The sequence below is a fragment of the Gorilla gorilla genome, chromosome 4 (genome assembly GCF_029281585.2).
Source record: "Gorilla gorilla gorilla isolate KB3781 chromosome 4, NHGRI_mGorGor1-v2.1_pri, whole genome shotgun sequence".
In the NCBI taxonomy this organism is placed as follows: Eukaryota; Metazoa; Chordata; class Mammalia; order Primates; family Hominidae; genus Gorilla; species Gorilla gorilla.
This window is the reverse complement of record NC_073228.2, coordinates 96,504,062-96,525,127: the sequence shown is the minus strand read 5'-3', so window position 1 is coordinate 96,525,127 and position 21,066 is coordinate 96,504,062. Positions and strand designations below refer to the sequence as shown.

The window sequence follows — 21,066 nt, the reverse complement described above, 5'->3', positions numbered from 1 at the left end:
TTTTATAGAAGTATTACATTTGTTTATTAGATTATTCATTTACTTTGAGAGAAAGCCATTAAGAAGATAAGGGATTATTGGTGATGTGTGGTCAATATTAAATTTAATGCAATGTGTTCTTTCCATAGTTTTAATCCAGCCTCCTTCTATGTCTGTAATGTCTCTACATTATACAGTGAACTACTGAACCCTTAGTAATTATATAAGAGAGAACAGAGGAAATTTCTACCAAAAAACCAATTCTTAAAAAACACTTAGTTATATTATCTCAGTGTAATCAACTTTTGAGTGAAAATAATTATTTGAAATTCAGAAATACCTCTGTAATTCCATTTTATGTGTTAGTTTATCTCACCAAATCTGTAGTCCCAGTAATGCAAAACTGTAAAATTGACTGATTTGAGCCATACCTATATTCTTCTCCTTCCCATCAGATGTTAAAGGTGCTAATGAACTGTGAAATGGCCAAAGGCAGACAGCCAGAGGGAAAAAAGAAGAGAAGCCACAGACCTGGGTCATCACAAAATGAGTAATTAGCCATTGAATAATGAATTTAAATACGTTAAGGCTCTGCCTGCTACATGCATTTTTTATTAAAATTTTCTAGAGATGTAGCTCAAAATCTATTTTCAGAAGTTCTAAAGACTTTGTTCATTTCATTGACTATAGCTGAAAAGACCCACACACTCAGAATCCTCAGTATGGGTTTAGAATGGAATATATATCCATTCCTTTCATGAAAGGAAGATCCTTAGATGATATAAGAAATATAAATATTTTGCAAGTAATCATATTCCAAATTGTAGAAATATTATTTACACAGATATGTACCTAATCTACACTGAAGTTATAGATACTGTATTTAAACTCTTCACATCAGCACAAGATTTTTATTATACTAATCTTTATTACTTTGTGTGATCCTATCAATATAAGTAGCAATTTTAGTTGTAGATCTATTAGTCCACAATTAATTTCAAATTTTATCAGTCTTATGTTTAGAAAATAATAAAATTTATAATTTATTGCTTTGTGTTTATGTGTGAGTGAGCACATGCATGAGCACACATGTATGTGTGTGAATAGATTTTATTTTGTGGTACCAAGAACCACTGAGGCCAAAAGAAGAGAACGTGGCAGATGGCTTAAAATATATTTGCTCTCCATAATGAATGTAAATATGAATATAAAATAGGACTCCTTAGAAATGAGTTATTTATTTCTATTTTGCTGAGTCAGGAATCACTTGCAAAAAACTAATACTTATAATTTTTGGATATAATTTTGACCCTGAAAAAGTACTCTACAAACATTCTAGTTCTTATTGTTTTCCACTCTGAGATTTTTTTCTGGTTTTCAAGCTGAATCACTATTTTTTTTTTTTTTTTTTTTTTTTTGCTTGTGGAAAAGGTGTGCTTTGCATCTCTATCATCTTGGATCTCATTTAAAAGAAAATGAAAAGCAATATATAGATATATCCCTCTCTTTCCATCTTGTTTATAAATTTTCAGTATTATTTTTTCCCGGACACTTGACAGAGTGACTGGTAACTACATTTATACCATTGATTTTTAAATTAAGATCTTTAGGATAAATGAAATATGCAATTTTAATTGTAGATGATCTAAATATTCTAGTCCAATATCACTGACATATGTCATTATAGAAATATAAACAAATGATTTCATCAACTATTGCAGGCAATCTCTAAAATTTAGCGTAATGAACATAAGTTTTATTGTATAGAACTCACTTTTATGCATTAATGTTTTATTTGTATTGTCAATGTCTTCAATTAAAATGGTGTTTATTAACGTGTTCAGGTTAAACTATTAACCAATTGACTGTAATACAAGTATATGTATTAATATTATTCAAATATTTATCTCCAAATCATCTTCAGGGAGTATGTTTTGAGAATATCCCTTGTTTGATAACCAAGATTCTAAACATTGGCTGAGTTATTTTAGCGCTGATCACTATTACTGGAACTTTTTTTCTCACTTAGTTATTTTAGTATTACCTTAATAGAGACTCTCACTTTTCCTAGATCTGATAGTTCCTCCTTTGTTTGAGATATTATCTTATTGCACTTTAATAATAGCTATACTCTAGACAATCTCTTTAAAATAAAATATGCTCTCCACCTTGGTATTTTTGATTTACCGTTGTTGTTACTATTATAATTTCTACTACGACTACAGTTACTACTACTCTTGCTGAGGTGTCATTGCAGTGAAGCAGGAGGCTGCCAATCCCACCTATGGATGCTAAGATGTGTAATTCTGTATGCAACCTGATTTCCTTCCCTGGCCACATATATTCTTTTTATTGGAATTTGGGACCTGACTTCAGGCATACGTTTATTCCATGTGAGTACAGATTCTGTAAGATAACAGGGACCCATGGCTTGAGGATGCCTTTTTGGAACAGCCATCACTACCAAGTGGACAGTTTCTCAGAGAACTACAAAGATAAACAATTATGCTGACCACAAAAAGAAGATCAAGCGAGTAGTGGACTAAACAAATCTAAAGTTCCAGTGAGTACTGACATTTCATTTCATTTATGAAAGATGCTGCTGTCTTCACTAACAAAGACTGTATCCTGTGTTTTTTCCTTGTTTTAACTTAAATTACTTTGCACTGGTTTCTGTTTCTTGAGGTTAAATATGCCTTAAGACTACACTTAATGGAGCTTAATTATACTTTTATAATTTGTGAGTTAATTGGTTGACTCGGTTAAATTTCTATTTTCTTTAAAAATTTTCAAAGCTTTATCAATTGTTTTCACAAGGGACTTTTGGGGTTCATTAAACTGTTCTATATCTTGATTACAGTAGTGGTTATATAATTCTATGCATTTGTCTAAATTTATAGAACTGTATGCTAAAAAGAGTTAATTTTACTGTATGTAAATTTAATTTTTTTTTTTTTTTTGAGATGGAGTATCACTCTTTTGCCTAGGCTGGAGTGCAGTGGCGCAATCTCGGCTCACCACAACCTTCTGTCTCCCGGGTTCAAGCAATTCTCTTGCCTCAGTCTCCCAAGTAGCTGGGACTACAGGCGCACACACCATGCCAGGCTAATTTTTGTATTTTTAGTAGAGACTGGGTTTCACTATTTGGCCAAATTGGTCTCGAACTCCTAACCTCATGATCTGCCTGCTTCGGCCTCCCAAAGTTGTAAATCCCAAAGGAATTACAGGCGTGAGCCATCGTGAAAGTATTCTTAAAGTATGCTTTTTAAAAGGATATTGAATATACTATCATATAATTTTGATGTCTCTATCAGATATCTGATAAATCAAGGAAATATGAAATCAGAATTATCAATATAATTATCACTTTTTTTGTTTTAGAATATGAGCTTCATGAAAACAGGGCATTGTCTTGCTTTATGCTTTGCCCTGATACTTAGCTCATTATAGGCACTCAAGAAATGTCATTGACTTAATGAATTAATTAATTCTTGAACATTATAGGATATGTAATAATGGCTATCATATATTAAAGGCCCAATTTCATCAATCAAAATACCAAATACGCGTTTGAAGAATATATACAATTTTTTTACCACATATTTTAAACTATAAAGACACACAGTAGGTACCAATATCAGTTTCCATTTATTTATTTTTGAACCTTTAAGATTCTGACCATACCGTCTCTCTCAAAACCCTGGCCTCAGACGATCCGCCGGCCTTGGCCTCCCAGAGTGTTGGGACTGCAGGTGTGAGCAACCGTGCCTGGCTATCATGTAAAACTAAAAAAAAAAAAAAAGATTCTGACCACAATTCTTCACAATGTGGCTTAGAAAATCACTCTTATCCAGTATGTACTTTCTTGTCAGCATACTTTCCTTGTTATTCATTCAGCACATGCTAACTAGTTTCTAACTTTGCATCAGGTAATGTACTGGTCCCATAGGATATGGAATACAATGGAATGTCAAGTTCATGCTTCAGAAATCTCGATACTGTGAGTTAATTTTCGTCTAAGTACTACTTCCAGTTATACTCATTTGAATGATATCCATGTACCACCTTGTTTATTCCTAACCATAAAGCTATAAAGTAAATATTATACATATAGACCTTATAAATGAAAAGGTAGAATAATTCATGTTCAGATAACACATGTCCTGACTCCCAAACCCATTCTAATATGAAGGTACTCATTCAAAATGTCTCTGGCTATGATCTGTTGTTGTTGTCATTTCTTTTTAAGATTACCCCTGCCAAAAAGATTTCATCTTTCCTTAGTCTAAGTTCTCATTTTACTTATTCTTTAGCTTGATCAAATATTACATTATATTTACTAAATGTCTGCCATGTGCAGGAACATAGTATTCTCCATGGTACACAGATTGACTTGTCATCATTAACTTATTTAGTAATAGATCATATGTTCACAACAAAATTAAATGGAAAATAGAGATTTTCCATACACTCTCTTCCCCACACATGCATAACCTCCCTTATTAACAGTATCTCCCACCAGAGTGACACATTTGTTACAAATGATGATGAAGCCACACTGACACTTCATTATCACCCATAGTCCATAGTTTACATTAGGTTTCACTCTTGGTGTTATACATTCTATGGGTTTGGACAAATGTATAAAAACATATATCTACCGTGAGAGTGTTATACAGAGTAGTTTCACTGTCTTAAAAAGCCTCTGTGCTCCTCCTTTTCATCCATCACTCTCCACTAACCTCTGGCAACTACTGATTTTTTTACTGCCTTCATAGTTTTGTCTTTTCCAGAATATCATGTATTTGGAATCATACAGTACATCACCTTTTTAGATTCACTTTTTAAATTTAATAATATGCATTTAAGTTTCCTCCATGTCTTTTCATGGCTTGATAGCTCATTTCTTTTTAGTGTTGAATAAGGTTCCATTGTCTGGACGTGCCACAGTTTATGTATCTATTCTCTTACTGAGGGACTCCTTGGTTGCTTCCAAGTTTTGGCAATTATGAATAAAGCTGCATCTTTAAAGTAAGTACTTTCTCCTATTGCCTTAAGCAAATGGTTACATATATTGTTTGAAATATTTCAATATATAGACTGAAATATTACTTCAACCTCCAATCTGTAATAAATAGGTGTGTTACAGAACACAAAGAAAGAGAATACCAGCCAGAGTGTTTACAATATGAGCTCCTTAAAGCACAATTGTGTCTGATCATCGACCACTTTGCCTTTGAACTGATATCAGGTAAATGCATATGAAGATGCGTGGATACACACTCTTCTAGGTACACATTGTTATGTCAACCAGCATTCCCAACCTGGTAACTTCTTGGCATCCACATAAGTTACTAAGGTCACTTATTTTAGTATATGAAGTGAAAAAAGAAAAAAGACAGTCTTTCAGCAAAGAAGCTTCAATTAATTTAAAACACACAATAATGGGCTCTAAAATAACAACTGCATTTTAACCAGTAAGTTCATTAAACATTTTCCCAAACTCATAACCATTATTTTGCTTAGTCAGATGTTTTCTCAAAGGAGAGTTCATTCATTTTAACTGCTTAAAATACATGATGAATGAAGCAATTTACTTTTTTATTTACATTTTACCACTGATAATATTTTATTAAAAACACCACCACAAAAGAGCACGTTGTGACTTTAATCAGTGCTTCTTTTCTAGGGCAAGGCTTTGTTTTATATTTAAAACTGTAGAGTTATGTTTGTGAATTACACATAATAAGATGTTCCTAGAAATTATGAGAATATCCTATGTTAAAATTAATATATGTCCATTGTTTAATATAAACATAAGAATAAATACAGATTAATGATGTCTGTCATGCAATATTTTTTAAGAGGCAACTGAAAATTGCAATATTTGGAATAAAGATAAATTATTTTGTATTCAAATGAGACGGTATAGCAATGATTTTTTTCTTATTTTTTCAAGTTTGAGAACAGATAAATAAAAACAGATCATCTGAGATTTCTAAAGCACCATTATCAATATCATTCTTATTTTCCCAAAAATAGCAGTAATCCTACATTTTTTTTTGTTTGTTTTTATTCAGGAGAGCGTAAAAAACACATTCATATTGGCCATTATTGCCTAATCAGTTCATATGTGCATGCAATTTCCTGTTACCACCCAAAACACTTACAAAATCTGAAAAATACATATTTTATTATTACTTGTAAATTATTGAAGAAAGATAGATGAGTGAATAACTAAACAAAGACAAACCAGGGTATTGTGAATGTAAGATTTTTTAAAATCACTTTTTGAGTGTAGCTCATATTCATTGTTTTTATGTTAACCTTAATTTCCTATTAATTGGAAATTTCTTCGATGATTTTCTTGAATTTTCCAAGTAGATAAATGTATTAACTGTAATGATGAAAGTCATGCTATTTTAAATATCGTACCTCTTATTTCTTTAACTTGTCTTGCCGAATGAGGTAAGCCCTTAGTACAATCCTGAATAGTAGTTTTGAAGTGGGCAGCCCTATCTTGTTCCTGAATTTAATGGTAATGCTTATAATGTATCTTAATTAAAGTGACATATGCTGATAATTTCTGGTGAATAGCTTTAAAGTCAAGGAAATTTTATTTTTATTCCTAGTTAGCTAGGAGTTTTTTAAAAAATAAAGAATAAGTATTGAGTTTTATCAATTTCTTTGTAAGATTTATTAAGGTGATCATAATTGTTCTTTAAGATGTTTATGTGAGTAATTATATTAATAAATTTTCTGATATTAAACTGAGATTATGCTATGATAATGGTCATAATGTATGATTCTTTTTAATAAACAAGAGTATCATTTTAATAACACTATTTTACTAGATAATGTTGTGCTAAGGATTTTTACATCTATCTTCACATAAAATTAACTTTCCTTGAGTATTTTTCTCACCCAACTTTTAAATTAGCATTATGATAGTTTCAGAAAATTTGCAGAATAACCTCTCCTATCTAGGTCTCTCTCCCTTTCTATTTCTCTCTCTCATTTATTCTCTGTTCTAGAAAATTTACTTAACAGAAAATTATTTGTTCATTGACATTTTGTTAGAGCTAAGCCATTGGGCTTGGTGTTGTTGATAAGGATATACCCCTGTCTTCTATTTATTGTTGGCTATAATTGTTGGCCTATTTGGAATTTGTATAGATATATTGAATTGGTGATTTCAGGTTTCCTAGAAAATAATTCATTTTAACTGTATTCATATTAGCGTTGAAATACATTTATATAAAGCTGTCTATATTAATCTTACACTTTTTGAAATATCTGAAACTATACTTATGTATCCCTTTTTTCCACAGACTATTTGGTCAGACTTTCCAAAGTTTTATCTTGTTTAGTGGTCTTTTAGGGAAAGCATCTTTTTGTTTTATTAATAAATTCTAATGTGTATTCTGTTTTCTATTTTATGTACTTCTAATTTATTTTTTACTTTTGAGTTTTTCTAACTTTGTTAAACTTTTATTTTATTTTATTTTATTTATTTATTTATTTAATTTTATTATTATACTTTAAGTTTTAGGGTACATGTGCACAACGTGCAGGTTTGTTACATATGTATACATGTGCCATGTTGGTGTGCTGCACCCATTAACTCGTCATTTAGCATTAGGTGTATCTCCTAATGCTATCCCTCCCCCCTCCCCCCACCCCACAACAGTCTCCAGTGTGTGATGTTTCCCTTCCTGTGTCCATGTGTTCTCACTGTTCAATTCCCACCTATGAGTGAGAACATGCAGTATTTGGTTTTTTGTCCTTGCGATAGTTTGCTGAGAATGATCGTTTCCAGTTTCATCCATGTCCCTACAAAGGACATGAACTCATCGTTTTTTATGGCTGCATAGTATTCCATGGTGTATATGTGCCACATTTTCTTAATCCAGTCTATCGTTGTTGGAGATTTGGGTTGGTTCCAAGTCTTTGCTATTGTGAATAGTGCGGCAATAAACATACGTGTGCATGTGTCTTTATAGCAGCATGATTTATAATCCTTTGGGTATATACCCAGTAATAGGATGGCTGGGTCAAGTGGTATTTCTAGTTCTAGATCCCTGAGGAATTGCCACACTGACTTCCACAATGGTTGAACTAGTTTACAGTCCCACCAACAGTGTGAAAGTATTCCTATTTCTCCACATCCTATCCAGCACCTGTTGTTTCCTGACTTTTTAATGATCACCATTCTAACTGGTGTGAGATGGTATCTCATTGTGGTTTTGATTGGCATTTCTCTGATGGCCAGTGATGATGAGCATTTTTTCATGTGTTTTTTGGCTGCATAAATGTCTCCTTTTGAGAAGTGTCTGTTCATATCATTCACCCATTTTTTGATGGGGTTGTTTGTTTTTTTCTTGTAAATTTGTTTGAGTTCATTGTAGATTCTGGATATTAGCCCACTGTCAGACGAGTAGGTTGCAAAAATTTTCTCCCATTCTGTAGGTTGCCTGTTCACTCTGATGGTAGTTTCTTTTGCTGTGCAGAAGCTCTTTAGTTTAATTAGATCCCATTTGTCAATTTTGGCTTTTGTTGCCATTGCTTTTGGTGTTTTAGACATGAAGTCCTTGCCCAGGCCTATGTCCTGAATGGTATTGACTAGGTGGTTTTCTTCTAGAGTTTTTATGGTTTTAGGTCTAACATGTAAATCTTTAATCCATCTTGAATTAATTTTTGTATAAGGTGTAAGGAAGGGATCCAGTTTCAGCTTTCTACATATGGCTAGCCAGTTTTCCCAGCACCATTTATTAAATAGGGAATTCTTTTAATAAGAATACAGATTTTAAGATTTATATTGTCATAACTTTCTAAGATGTTTATAACTAGAAAGTTTCTAAGTTGAACAGATGTAACAACACCCCTCTTTGACACACACAATCTCTATACACACACTGTTGTTTAAAGAGGTTTACATTTGCTTTTTTTTTTTTTTTTTGAGATGGAGTCTCGCTCTGTCGCCCAGGCTGGAGCGCAGTGGCACGATCTCGGCTCACTGCAACCTCTTACCTCCCAGGTTCAAGCAATTCTCATGCCTCAGCCTCTTGAGTAGCTGGGACTACAGGCACCTGCCACCACACCTGGTTAATTTTTTGTATTTTTAGTAGAGACGGGGTTTCACTGTGTTAGCCAGGATGGTCTCGATCTTCTGGCCTCGTGATCCACCTGCCTCAGCCTCCTAAAGTGTTGGGATTACAGGCATGAGCCATCGCGCCCAGCCTATGTTTGCTTTTGAAACCTCTCAACATTCTTGTATTTACATAGGCCCCAAATTAATCTCATGGGGTTCTTTATATCATATACTACCACTCAACATCACAGAAATGTATCACTTGCCTCAAGATTAAAAACCATAGGAATTCATACAGAGGATATATTGGATTAAGAAAAGTATTTGAGATACAGCAAAGGTATAGAATTACATACATGAATTTATACCAATTTTATAGATGAGAGGGCAATTTGAACTAGTTATGTATAGGGACAAAATATGTGGATGAGAATATGTTCACCCTTTAAAAAATTCCTCAAACCTACACAAATTTTTTCTTTGCCCTCAAGTTACACATAGTTTAGGGAGTGATGTGTTTCCATGTATAAGGCAGTTTTGAATTGTGAAATTTATGTTTCTTGAATGATATGCTACTAATAGCACTATTTCATCAGTCATTAATCTCCTATTACCGTGCTTTCAATGGTTAAATTCAGTTGAAAATTAAAAATTAAATATTTTGGGATTTCTAATGAAATGGTAGCTACCAGTCGGTGATAGTATCTCCCAGACTTGGGGAACAGAACTCTGATGAGAAGAGATAGAATTATACAGATGTTTCTGGGTACTAATAACTTAATTCTTATCTTTCTTCAGAAATATATGAAGTATTGTTAGTGTTCTAAACAATTATCAAAGTTGCCTTTGAATTCTATGACTCTCATCTTTACTTAACACTGGGAGTCATTATATAACGATTAACTATATGGCTAAACTCTGGATTTTGAGAAGGAAGAAACAACTCTAAATGAGACTCACTGTCTTAATATACACTTATCTTAGAAGAAAGAAGGCAAGATTAACTGGAGTAAAATACCAGCATATCTTTGTGCAGTTATCAAGTAGAGACGTGGAAAGGCAAAAATCAATTCCTCTCTTAGGATGGAGTAAGAGTGCTTCCCAGGGAACACTTGTGTCTTCTATATCCAGATTATTACCTTCTCCAAGACATCACCTGCAGTCCCTCATCCTACAGTGCAAATAAACACCGAAGCCTCCTCACCCTCTCCAATCCTGATTCCTGATGGGAGGGAGAAGAGAACCACATCACCTGAGTCAGTGGTTACAGTTTAGATTACTTTGCCTCAGGATTTGGATTTTTTTTCATACTTCCTTGTCACTATCTATAGGTTACATAGTGTTCAGAAGGTAGAGAAGAGTGCCTTTATATTTTAGTGTTTGCAAATCATAATGAATGCTACATGAAAAATGAAAGTAATCTGTTTGTGTTTATGGTTACCTCTATTCAGCATTTCTTGCATTTGTTGGTATGCCAATAACACTTCATGATTCCAGTGTTCATCCAGTTGATGTTATTGGAATCTGTGCTAAGGATACTTATTTACTGTTGCTCACACATACAGTGATTTCTACTTATTTTTATAAGTGAGCAATATAAACTCAGAAATGTATTGTTTTATTTACCTAGTAATTTATTCACTCAGCCAGTTTCTCACAGTGTTAGTTAAGGTTATGTGTGCTCCCTTAATAGAAAAACTATGAAATCCCTATGGCATAGCACAATAGAAGTCTCTTATTCAATAAGTCTAGTGTAGGGCTTCAGAACAAAGTGTTTCTTCTGATGTTAATTTCCTTGTCAATTGCCAGCTGACTGCTAAAACAACGCAACCTATTTTAGGCTTTTTGTTATAACCTAAGGTATCATTTTCAATAATAATAACAATAAGAATGCTAGCTGCTGTAATAGATAAACTCAAGGCCCTATAGCTTAATATAATGCCAGAAGCTTGTAGAAATTAATAGAAAATATATATATTGTTCACTCACACAACTGTCTCACACTTATTCTTCATGGCTTGACTTCTACATTGTGATTTTGTTATCTTTCATCTTTTAGAGTCAAGATTATTGACTTTTGGAATATCTGAAGTCAAGATTATTATAGAAAGGAAAAAGAGGAGAGACAGCAGATTCACTTCTTAAACCCATTAGATCAGAATGAACACACATCGATAATGTTAATTTTCCACTGGCAAAAATTACATACATATCCCAGGTGTTCTATGCAAAATTCTGCCCCCAACCATAAGATGGTCAGATCCTCTGAATTAGTGTACATGGTCAAAGGAACTTTGCAGATGTGATTAAGAGACTAAATATAAAGAAGATTAGTCTGGCTTATCCAGGTGAACCCAATCTAACCATTTGTTTATATAGGAGAACCCTCCTGGCATGGTCAGAGGGAGGTATGACTATAGAAGAACGGCCAGAAAGACGCAATGTCACTGACTTGGAAGCTGGAGGAAGGAGGCCACAAGCTTAAGAAATGCAGGAAGCCTCTAGCAGCTAAAAAAAAAAAAAAAAGGATGGATATGGGCCGGGTGTGGTGGCTCATGCCTGTAATCCCAGCACTTTGGGAGGCCAAGGTGGGTGGCCTGAGGTCAGGAGTTTGAAACTAGCCTGGTCGATATGGTGAAACCCCGTCTCTACTAAAAAAAATACAAAAATTAGCCAAGCGTGGTTGTGCACGCCTATAGTCCCAGCTACTCGGGAGGCCGAGGCAGAAGAATCACTTGAACCCAGGAGGTAGAGGTAGCAGTGAGACGAGATCATGCCACTGCACTCCAGCCTGGGTGACAAAGTGAGACTCCATCTCAAAAAAAAAGGAGGGTTATGGATTCTCCTTAAGTTTCAAGAAAGGAATAGAATTCAATCAGACTCTTTGATTTTTAGCTCTGTGAACCCATAAAAGAACTGTAAAGATAATAAATTTGTGTTGTTTTATAACAGTGAGTGTATGATAATTTATTAAAGCAGGAATAGAAAACTAAAACACATATGTTCTAAACCTTGCTACTACTGGTATTTTGGGCAAGAAAATTCTTTGTTGTAGGAACCTATTGTGTGTACTATAGAATGTTTAGCAGTATCACTGGTCTATACGCACTAGATGCAGATGCCAGTAGCAACCCACCTTCCTCCAAGTTGTGACAACTAAAAATGTTTCCAGAGATTGCCATATATCCCCGGGGTTAAAATTATTCATGATTAGGAACCAACTACAGGCAGTGGATGGGGCAAGGGAAGTAGTCCATGGCCACACAGTTACCCATCACTCTACAATAACTCTATACTATGGAAGGGTCAGGAACTTTTGGTGATCATCTCTACTGTACTCCTACAGCAGATATTTAAAGAGAGCCTGCATTAGGGCTAACAGCCTATGTTCTTCATGATTTTGGGTTTACACTGGTGAACAACATAGCTTCTGTTCCCATAGAGGTTAAGATCTATAGAGGGGCTAGGGAAAAAAAAAACAACAACACAAGTTTATAGAGAAAATTGCAAAAAGTGATAAGTGCTATGACTGAAATGGAAAGAGTACAGTTACAGAGATTTTTCAGGGGGAGCCACATTAGCCAGAATGATAAACCTGAGATGAAACATTTTGTCAGGGGTCTTATATAAGAAACAAATCAGGAGACTTACTGGTGAGGAGAATGAAAGAATAGCATTTCAGAAAGCTATAACAGTATGGGGAAAACTTTGTACTGAAAAAAGGAAAAAGCTTGGCTTGTGTACAGCTATGTGTGGGTAAGTGGATCTTATTTAACAAAAGGGAGAATTACATGTTTGAGATATGAAAATCAGGTCAACTCCAGATAATACAAGGCTTTGAAAATTTTAAGTTGGGTGTGGCAGACATGCAGATGTCCACTCAAATCCCCTTCAAGGAAGGACTTGCTCCAGCTATTGGGAGTGGTGTCCACAGAGAGCTTTCAGCTGCCAGATCCTTCTTCAGGGATTGCCTCAGCTGCAGAGCAACACTGCACCAGAGAGCATGCCTATCTGCGCCCCCTTCATCCAATAACTGAACAAAGCAGATGTTAAAGGCCAATCATTTGGACTTTTTTCTCTTCCTTTTTTTTTTTAACGTTTACAAGGTGATCCTGAAAGAACTTTGACATGGCATATTTTCATATGCGTTCATTGCTAAGCAAATTCACCTGAAAGCATTTTGTTCTAGAACATGATTCTCAAAGTGTAGTCACTGGATTAGTAACATTATTATCAGATGTAAACTTATAAAACTAGTGAGCGCTAGTCTACACTTACTGAGTCAACATCTCTGGTGGTAGGGTCTAGCAATTTGCCTTAACATACCCATCAGGTATTTCCAATGTTGTTAAAAGTTCGAGAACCACTGGGACAACCTTGAATTACTATTGTATCTTCATCTATTTCTGAAACAACTAGTGAACCATATAAATTTTTCTAAAACTGAGGCCTATGGGACTCTTGTTAATAAGAATAATATGGATCAACCATTCTGATAAATGAATTCCTTACTCTCCTTCTCGAAAGTGGTATAGTGTAAAAGATTGAACAATAGTTGCGTGTTAGTGGCAAAACTACAAATAACCAAAAAGTGCCATTACCCAAATACATTCCCAGGTAAGTGCATTGAATTGGGAAATGTTCAAATGCTTCATAGATACTCTGATTTCTAGAAATACAGGATCTGTATTTTCTAAATATCAGTTTTGGCAGCAAGAGAGGATGAATAGTTAGATATCAGAAAATTCAAATAATGTAAGTATATAAGTAAGCTTAGCAGAAAAAAAGGCAGATGAAAAACTGAATTATTAGTAGTATCAACAGCATCAGCACTTACCCAGTTGGTTTTATAAAGCCCAATAATATGTCTTTCATAACATAAACAATGTTTTTAAGCCTTCCTGGGGATTTTTAGTTTTATTCATCTTCTATAAAGCCAATTGACACTAAAATAATTTATCATCTTACAAAGAAAGGTATACCATGCTTTCATCCCATTCACTTGAAGGTATTTTCAGATTGTGGAGCAGTAGTTCTTAACTTCCAATCTGTCATTATATTATAAAGAACATACAACCATACTCTTCACCACTAATGCATACATATGACGTCAAATTAATATAAATATAAGGATTTTAAAAGTAGACCATTGAAGAAGTATGCTGGAAACAGTATAAATTTAGGTCTCAAACAGGAAGCTCAAATTCTAATGCTGTTGTTGTATTGAACAAGTCAATCAAATATACCAAGTCTCAGAAGCCTCTACTACAAAATAGATTTCATTTGTAAAGATTTTGTGAGGATTGAATAAATGTACACAGGAGGAAATAAATGTTAATTAATATCTGTAATAGGGAGGTGATAGTTGAAACAAACTGCCCAACTACAGTAGGTAAACCATTAAATATATATTTCTCATGTCTTTCTGATATGTTTAGAGCTTTCCTCCTAAGAAGTAACTCAGAAATCCAAATTACTCTTATACTATGGCCCCACTTTTATTTATCTGGCAGAAATCGAGAGAGTCTTTAGTGGTAGTCTCTATCTACCTAAGTATCTACCTCAACCCAGAAGTGACACACATCAATTCATTTCATATTAATTTGGTAAGAACTAGTCACATGGTTAAGTTTAAATGCAGAGTAGACAGAATGTCACTGGCTTGACAGCTAAGCATGAATGAGTAGGAGTCAGCTAGCTATCACTGAAACAATTTAGCACTTACTTTTTCCTTTTACTTCATTTTCTTGGCCATGAAAAGAGAATGTTGCATTGAATAGTGACAAAATTAAAATTATATGTTTTTTTTCCCCTAAAAAAAGAAAGTTTACAATTTGCTCCAATTCTTTCATTATGTTTCTTTCATTTTCTAATTTTCGTTCTTTCCAGTTCCTAGGGCCAGGCTGCATTCTATTTTCTCTCTTTAACCTTGGAAGCTAATTATCAATTAACCCATACAAATATCAGAAGTAGGTAAAATGTTCACATAGTACAACTGAACATATTTTATTAGACTCTACAAGAACTAAAGTTATATTAGAATAAAAAACATGTATTCTTAAAGATGTTTTATTAATGTAACAAGTACTAATATTTACTGAGAGATTATTCATAGGCAGCAGAGTGTATCTGAAGAGTCTTAATTCAAACTAGGTAAGTGATTGCCTGCCTCCAAAAACGAATCCTAAAAAAAAGTTCATCTCCAAGCAGAATATGGAAGGGAAATTTAACTACAAAATGATATCATAAAAATATTTTTGAGTAACATACATTATGCAATGTGGGGGCACTTTACATTTTTTTCTAAAATAAATACAGCATTTAAATATTATTATTTATTTGGAAGGAAACTATTCTGAAGGACACTAAAGAGCACAGAACTGGGATACTTTGCCATTTTAAATTGAAAACCTCAAAAATCTGTTTTTATGTAATGGTGTCCCAAAAATGTTAGGTAATACAGACTAGAAAAAAATAAGCCCAATAAATTAAAATTATGCAATTTAAAAAGTCAGTATCTAGATATGCTTCTTTTTCTGGTGACTAATTATAGATTTTGTCAAATACAAAACAAAAAATTAACATGACAAGTTTTGAAGAAATTAAGATTCAAACACTATTATAAAAACTATTTCTGGAATCTCAGTCCAAGTAATTAACTGCTGGAAAACACACACACACACACACACACACACACACACACACACACGCAGCACCCTACAACCACATAAATCACATAGGGTGAATCATGCCAAACACAGATGAAGACTGATTTAAACAAGAATAAGAACATTAAATTGAAACTGCATGTTGTGTTGATATTTAAAAGGTCTTAGCAGTCCCACTTGCAGGTTAAATCCTCATCTGTAGCATGAAGGAGCACAATTATTTACTTATAAACTGTCTGCTTACATACAAAGATCACATAAGTAAATTTCTCCATTGTGCTGCAAATGTCATGCAAGAAATACAACTGTCTGATTGATATGCAAAATGTTTGCCAGGATGGTGACAGCCAAAGTAAGTTCAAAGTCACAGGAAATGTTGTCATCAGCCTAGTGTAAAAATGTACAATTACTTGCTATTCTCTTTCTGTTTAAAGGTGACTACTACTATCTTTTCCCTAGGCTACTTGTTCACTGTAGCTTATTATCATTACAAAGTATTAAAATGGATTAGCTTTTCCATATTGTGTTCATATTGGGAAGGGCATTTTTAGACAGCTCACTGACAAGATTTTTGAAAAAAGCATTTATTTCTCCACTAAAAATTACCAACCAGTTTGTTTTTGAGAATAAAAATCTCTAAACTGCACGCTTGCAAATTCCTCTTTCCTGAAAATTCACTTAATATAAAGAAATCAGAGAGAAGTGAGCAGTATCTAATTAATATCTTCTAATGCCCAACTAATGTCAAGCATGACTCCAATTTATAACTGAACTATATTTTTACATTGAAAAATTCAATTACATTTACTGACAGACTTTGAAATGCCACATTATTTATATTGGCAAACTTTGCAGGCTCTCAGTGTATTTATTAACATTCTTTCCACAGAATAAAGCATATATGCAATACAGATCACTGCATTCTTCATTTTTTAATCTTTCAAAGTGATATGTATATCTACCAGAGCAGCAAGGGGCTGCTTCAGCCTAAGAGAGCCGAAAGACCAAATAGAGGCAGACGTAAAAATGTGCCCTTCCTTTTAATTCTTCAGGCAAAACAAGGTAACCTTGACATTTCAGTATGCCCTCTGGCTCCTGCTTCCCTTTCTCATCCTCTTTCTCGGGTGCTTGCCCCCCAGTCCCTCTGCAGTTCATCCCTGTTCATACATGCGTTCAGTACAACCACAGGGCCCTCCGTGCACGCATCAACAATTCTGAGCTGTGAAGAGGTTCAATTGCCACATTGGTGACTCAGTTGCAATGCACAAATCATTTACTGGGATAGCTTGAGGACATGACAATGACAGAGAGACATCTGTTGGGTAGATAGGAGGGGAAAAAGGGGTTATTCACAGCTGGTGCATTAGTTCTGCTAGCCACTAGGCCACCACAGTGTCCTCGGTCGTCCGCTTCCTTCTCCGACTTGCTGCCTGCGCCCTGCTGTCAGCTGCCAAAAGATATCTGTTCTCACCCTTTGCTGAATGAAAAGGTGCTAATGCATGACTTCAGGATATGTCAGAACATACAGTACTTACAAGTGTTTGGAGATGCAGGCAACCTGACCATGGGGAAAGGAAATGAGTAACTAAAGAGTGATTTTCTTGTAAAGGAGAGGAAAAAAATAGTCAAGAATAGTCAAGGGTTTTTCTTTTTTTTTTTTTTTAACTATACACTGGGGGCTGGGGTGATTGGGAAGTAATCTTCTTTAGCTTCAAGCCATCTCTCCACTTCTCTCTCCCTCTTCAAGATATATAATATATTTTGCAATCCATACTGACCAAAGAAAAAACATTTTCTGCTAAGTGGTCTTGGTTTATATTTTTGTAATCTGATCTTGGCAAATATACCAATTAGCATAAAAGATAAATAATTCAAAATTTTTATGGAATTACTTTAGGAATACTAGTTGACAATTTTTTCTTCCTTTAATATTCTAAAGAGGAAGAGATAAAATTAGAAAGAGATTGAAACAGATATTCTACTTTCCCCGTGGTAATAGCTGTAATCAGATGACTCATTGCCATGTATTAATCAAATGTTTATCTCTCCTCATATAACACATAGAATGTAGAATTCATTCATTCACCTCTAAGAAAAAGGAATTCCCTTTGGTACTGATGAAACCTGAACAACTCCTTTAACATCCAGAATTCGCATCCAAATCTTCAGCTGGTTTTTGAAATCTGATAGTCCAGATGAGATTGGAGGTTTATAAAACAAACAAACAAACAGAAAACTAAGTTACAATGCTGGATAAATGCTACAAACAATGACACATATGCTACTAGGAGAGCAACATTTCCCACAAAAAAGTCACAGATCTAAAATGCAAAACACAATTTTAAAAAACCATATGTAGCATAAGTAAGAACATTTTATGTTGAGCAACAATGCCTGCCAAATGCAGCACCACACAAAGGGTTAGCCTCAAGAGTCTGCTCTCGGGCCTTGAAACACAATTGTCAAACATCATCTCAATTTACTGATTAGTTTTTACCAATTTTCATAGCATTCTTACAGCTTAGTTGGTAGAAAGAAAAAAAACAAGTTTGAAGAGTTTAATTAAGAAGTCATATTATCAAGTAAACTGAGGTCAAATGATCCCTTTTAAATTAAATAATATGGTTATCTGCACACCTTCAATTTTACAGGGAAAAAACATAAGATTTGCTTCTTCTGAAATGATAAACAACTAAAATAAGGAGTCTTTGTGCAAGAGTTTAATTCACTAGTTTTGAACCTTAAAAAGAAGTGTAATTTTCATGTATAGAAAGCCACATTTTAGTCCTATTTTTGAAAGTTTAGCAAAGCCATCAAATGTATTCAATTTTTTATTTTGATTATTTTATCTATGTGTTTCTAATTTATTGGGTATTTTTAATTTTGTATGTCTTTTAACAGAAAAATTGAAAAGTGATAATAAATATGAGACTAGTGTGCATCTGTACATTATGCAAAGATGGGATTAAGCTATGCAAAGAAATGTTAATCTGCTAGGAGGACTTATAAAAAACAACAAAATAGCTGTTTTAACAGTTTCAATATAGTAGGAAATTGGCTAAATTGCTGTTGTTATTGTAGTTGTTAGAAATGCCTTTGAAACGCATTATCCAAGACTCTTGTAACGGAAATAATGAATTCACTTTCACCATATACCTTTGTTTATTAAGAAAACTTATAATAGAAAAATAAGTTCTTTGTAGAAAACTGAAAATTATTTATATCAGCAACACATTCTGTGATGCTGCAAACAGAAGAAAAATTTAAATTGTTTTGTTACATTAATATTATTGTATTACAAATTAACTATATTTGGATGAATAAATGTAATAAAACGTGTTCTTTCTTTTTTAGTTTTCTTGAGACAGGGTCTCACTCAGTCATCCAGAGTGGAGTGCAGCGGCTAGATCATGGCTTGCTGCAGCCTCCTTGACCTCCCAGGCTCAAGACAGCCTCCCACCTTACCCTTCCAAGTAGCTGGGACCACAGGTGAGAGGATAATTATACACCAGGCTTGGATAATTTTTTTAAAAAACTTTTTGTAGAGATGGTATATCCCTATGTAGTTCAGGTTGGTCTCGACTCCTGGGCTCAAGTGATTCTCCCATCTCAGCCTCTTGAAATGCTGGGATTACAGGAGTGAGCCACCGTACCCAGCCAAGAAATTTTATCTAGAGAAATGTGAAATACAAAAGCGGAGCCTTATCTAAAATATGCAGTATTGTTATATATAAATCTATTATACGTTATATAAAAATTCAGTATTATTAGTGCTCTTTATTATGCTTATTAAAATGACTGACAGTTTTTATATGTAGAAATTTGATTTAATGTAATTATTAACCTTTTATTAGCTTCAGCTTTCTATCTGTACATTTTGTCTTATTTGGAATTAATGATTCCTTTGATGATGAATATTGATCAATTCTTTTCCAGTTTTGCTTGCTATAATGAAAATAATAAAATCATTATTGATGTGATAAAATCTTAGTTTGCAAATACTTCAATGTCAGATGACTTTGTGGAATAAATACTTCGTATTTATTTTTTATTATAAATTATAAATTATTTATTTATAAGTATATCACAATATACTTTATATTTTTGTTGTATTTATACTTTCCTAAAAAATGAAGATTATTTTCTTATTATATCTAGTATACAACATAATTTCATTAAATAGAATGTTAATTGCTTTTAGAAGAAAATCATCTCTGGGTTAAAATTATACCTGGCTATGACACATACTTGTACCTAAAAGATTGGTAAGTAATAATATTTTCTTACTCAATTATTGGATATTACCACAACGAGGCATGATAAACCAAAGAAGATAGTTAAGGGAATTAGTAGAGATAACTTAATCTCCTTCCAAAAGCTACTTTAAAGCAAAAGGATATCAATACTATATTAATAAAATATGCAAATTTCGGAACTGTCCACTTCTTGTTTGCCTACCATAATTCTTTGGTTTTATCATTCTTGTCCATTCTTAAAAGCAAACTAGGAGAAAATATAGATAACTTAACATAGGTATCTTGTAGGACATTGAAACACACACCAATTTCAATATATAAAAGAACACTGATAAGCTTAAATGAGGGAAAGAGACTCCTTTGCAATAATTCAGAAAAAAACGCATGTTGGGCACTGTTTTTGGCTCTATGTATGTTCATTAAAACCCAGGCTTAGATAAAAGTTAAGGCATAAAAAAAAGAATCATACAATTTTCTTATTACACTATTTCCTTATGGTTGATGACTATGTCTATATAACGGGTATTAGTTTCGTGTCCACAAATTATACATTCAAATTTTGACAACATGATCTTCTATAATTGAAATAATCATAAATGATTTTCTTTTATGTCATTGCTTTCTGAATGGCGAATGGTGAAGCGCCACATGAAGACATTTCAATCCCATATGTAGAGCATGGCTCCTCATATGTGGCAACTAAGGGGTCAAAATTTCAGCCTGCCTTTCTTCTTACTGAATATAGAGCTTGCAGGCTAAAAAGTCTTACTGTTGGGTAAATTAATTTTTTTCATGCGTTTAGATTCTAGCTACATTGTTTATAGTTATTTGTAGTCTCCATAATACATTTCCTCTACCTTGAATAGAATAGGTTTTGAATAAATATTTGCCAAAGAAGCCTATTAAGAGGTGACAGCGTCCTGACAGCATGCTGGCAGCCCTCACAGCCCTCGCTCACTCTCGGTGCCTTCTCGGCCTTGGTGCCCATTCTGGCCGCGCTTGAGGAGCCCTTCAGCCCGCCACTGCACCCTGGGAGCCCTTCTCTCTGGGCTGGCCGAGGCCGGAGCCGGCT

The 21,066-nt window shown here is 33.9% G+C and overlaps 2 long non-coding RNA genes across 2 annotated transcripts in view; one reads left to right on the top strand and one right to left on the bottom strand.

Annotated features, from left to right (window-relative positions):
- LOC129533517 (uncharacterized) overlaps positions 1 to 19,329 on the top strand; it is a 311,392-nt gene extending 292,063 nt beyond the window's left edge. Inside the window, exons 8-10 of the long non-coding RNA XR_010133908.1 lie at positions 435 to 3,979; positions 4,894 to 5,010; positions 19,093 to 19,329. This is a non-coding gene — a long non-coding RNA (uncharacterized lncRNA). The remainder of the gene's footprint in view (positions 1 to 434; positions 3,980 to 4,893; positions 5,011 to 19,092) is intronic.
- Positions 1 to 21,066, bottom strand: part of LOC129533518 (uncharacterized) — a 78,041-nt gene that overhangs the window by 35,667 nt on the left and 21,308 nt on the right. The window lies entirely within an intron of this gene.